Raw genomic sequence first — 3,262 nt, 5'->3', positions numbered from 1 at the left:
ACGTCAGGCGGGGCCCCGGCCCACTGGTTGCAGGAGGGCAGCCTGGCTGCACTGGGGCTGGCTGCCCTCGCTGCTCCCTGCCATCCTGCTCAGCCTCCACAGCCCGCCGTCAGCCCCCGAGCCAGTGACATCCCAAGGTAGGTCCTCGGGGCCATTTTCTCTCTCAAAGGATGGGCCAGAGAGGAGCCGGCATGCTGGGCATGGGCAGCAAGCACCTCACAGCAGCCAAAATCTGCAGGACTGGGGAGGGGAGGATCCCAGGAGGGGGTGTAGGGGGTGTTCAGGGTGGGCGATGGAGAGCCCTTTTCACCTGTGGGACACCCTGGGGTGCCCGGAGCAAAGGGACGTTCCTGCTGTCTGCAGGCAGGACCCGGCAGCCCCCAGTTGTCCCTTTTGGATGACAGCCTGGGGCTCCCAGTCCCATGCAGGTAGCAGAGGGGCTCCCCACTCATCAAAAGTTCTTGGAGTTACAATGAAGAGGGTCTGAGCAAAATTCAAGCTAACATCTGACTGCACGGCTCTGCACCGCGGGTAATGCGGCAGCACTGCCAGGCTAATCCCAGTGCTCCCATGCCAGCCTTGTGTGATCTCACTGCCCCACTGGGCATCCTCGGCTCAGCTGGTAGCTGGCCCCAGCCTGGCTCGCTGTGCCTGGCAGAGCCACTTCCCAGCTTTCTCCCATTTTGGGCATCTAAGCTCTTTTTTAACCCCTCCTTAGCCCTTTTAATACTTTCTCTGACACCATAAAAAGCATTAACTGAACAAAAATCTGTTGATCTCCTGCTTGTCTCTCCAGCCCCACCCCAGGTCTCTGGCCACGGCAGGCTCCAGAGGCACATTTTGAGTAGGGGCAGTGGGAGGAAGGTTGGGGTTGGGCTCGTCCTCCCTCTGCCTACAACGTCTACGACATCGCCGTGCCCTGAGCTCACCACTGGCTTGGCAGGGCTCTGCCTGAGCGTGGCTGATGGGGGCTGCAGAGCTGTCTGGCTACTCTTCCTAGGAAATGGCCTGCCGCCCAGCAGAGATGCTCTGGTAGCCCACAGGACCAGTGTGGCCTCCCACCGATGCCATGGGTCCCTGTGCCACAGGGCTGCTGGGACCTGTCCCCCTGCCCCCATCCCCTGGCACGGGGAGCTGGGGGGGGGGGTCACAGAGCTGGCATGAGGCTTGGGGTGGGGGCAATGGGGTGCCAAAAAGGGAAGAGCAGGTGACGGGGTCTGTGGTGTGCGGGGAGGGGACATGGGCTGGGGGAGGGAAGCAACACAGGGCTGGGAAAGGAGGAACAGGGCTGGGGGGATCAGAGCAAGGGAAGGGACAGGGCGAGCAGAGGGACACCAAGAAGGTTGCAAGGACATTTGGGGACTATCCCTTATTTGTCACCCAGGGTGGGCTCAACTGGCAGTGCGGGGGGTGTATAGCAAAGAACAGATGCACTCAGCACATGGAGCAGGGCCAGGCACTGGCAGGGGGCTGGCTGTGGGGTCCTGCAGCTGGGGACAGCCCCGAGGGAAGGGGTCACATCCCAGGAGGAAGAGGAGGAGAGGGAGGGCTGGAGCAGGTCCCAGGGCAGAGGCAGTGGGGGAGAAGGGAGTGCTGGAACAATGCTGGGGGCAGCAAGGCCACCCCTGCGTTTCACATATCTGCATATTGGGGCATCTGTCCCCTTACAGGCACCCATATGCCAGCAAAGCCACAGGTGGCATGGAGATCCTGCAGGGTGTGATATTCCAGTTCATCCCTGCAGTGACAGGGGGGGCAGTTTGCTGAGTGGGGCAGAGAAACCCACAGCCCCCCAAGCAGTCCCTGGGCCAGGGTTTGAGCATCTCCCCCTGCTCAGGACCACACGCCCCCACCCCAGCCCCGAGGCCCTTTCCCTCTCCCCGGGGCGCTGCTCCTCCTTATCGCACTTCCGCGCACCTTCCGGCGTGAGCAGGGCAGGGGTGCTTCCCCTCGATCGCCGGGCCCTGAGCCCCCCTCCAACCGCAGGGCTATTTTGGGATGTTTGTTTGTCCTGAAGGACTCCGCACGCTGAGGAGGGGGGAGCGGTGGGGCGCCCTGCTGCCAGCCAGGACCCTGGTGCAAGGCAGCAGCCAGCACGCGTGCTGTGTCCCTCCCTGCCATGCCAAGCTGGTGGAGACACCTGTGTCACAGCCACGCACGCTACCCCAGGTGCCTGCAGAGACTGGCCTCAGGGGCAAGCTGGCCAGTGGGTATGGGGTGGGAGGACATAGGTGGGATGAGGATGGGTTTATGTCCAGGGTCTCCTTCATGCCCACACTCCTCCCAGATGCTGCGCTGCTGGCGGGGGTGCCTGAGGACATCCTCTGCTTCTCCCGCTCCTTCGAGGACCTCACCTGCTTCTGGGATGAGGAGGAGGAGGCAGCAGCAAGTGCGATGTGCCACTTCTACTACTGGTACAGCAGGTAGGAGGTGGTGGGGACACAGCCCAGCCTCCCCCTTGCCTGCACAGGGAGCAGCAGGGTCGGGGTGCCACAGCTCTCCGTGTCACCCTGGTGGCTCCCAACTGCAAGGAGAGATGGTGGAGAGCCCACGGGAGCTACACAGCAACCACCACACACCCTGCAGCAGGGCTGGGACCTTGTCTGTCCCACAGTGCCATGGGGATGGTGCTCTGCAGTGGATGGGGGCACAGGGAAGGAGCTGGTGACACCGGTCTCTCGGTGCCATGCCCCAGATCCCCTCTCCTCTGGTCCAGCCCTGGGCAGGAGGCATGGGGTGCTGCAGGACCCTGCTCTCCGTTCCTCAGGGATGCGCCCACAGCATGCACAGTCTCCACATGGCACTATGGGGCCGGCGGGACACGGCACGTCTGCGTCTTCCCTGGACAGGATGTGCGGCTCTTCACCCAGCTCCACCTCCGTGTCCTGGACACCACCACAAACCAGACCAAGTACTGGCGGAAGCTCAGTGTGGATGCAGTGGGTGAGTCCCTCCCACTGGGCAATATCCCTGTGACACCAGGACAGTCCCCAGACCTGGGTGCCCTGTCCTTGTGCCCACCACGAGGAGCGGCAGCACGCTGCACCCTGGGCACAGAGACAGCCCCAGGGGGACTGCCGGGTGTCCCCCAGCAGGACCAGGGGGTGCCAGACAGGGCCTGCCGCAGGAAGACAAACACCCCAGCACTTTCCCCGCAGGTCTCATCGCCCCCCCAGTGAACATCACAGCCCACTGGGCTGGGGCTGTGGGGCAGCTCTACGTGTCATGGCAGCCACCCCTCGCCCACTACCTGGAACTCTTT

Source organism: Charadrius vociferus, unplaced genomic scaffold (assembly GCF_000708025.1).
Source record: "Charadrius vociferus isolate BGI_N301 unplaced genomic scaffold, ASM70802v2 scaffold163, whole genome shotgun sequence".
Lineage (NCBI taxonomy): Eukaryota > Metazoa > Chordata > Aves > Charadriiformes > Charadriidae > Charadrius > Charadrius vociferus.
Note: the sequence above shows the minus strand (reverse complement) of the source record.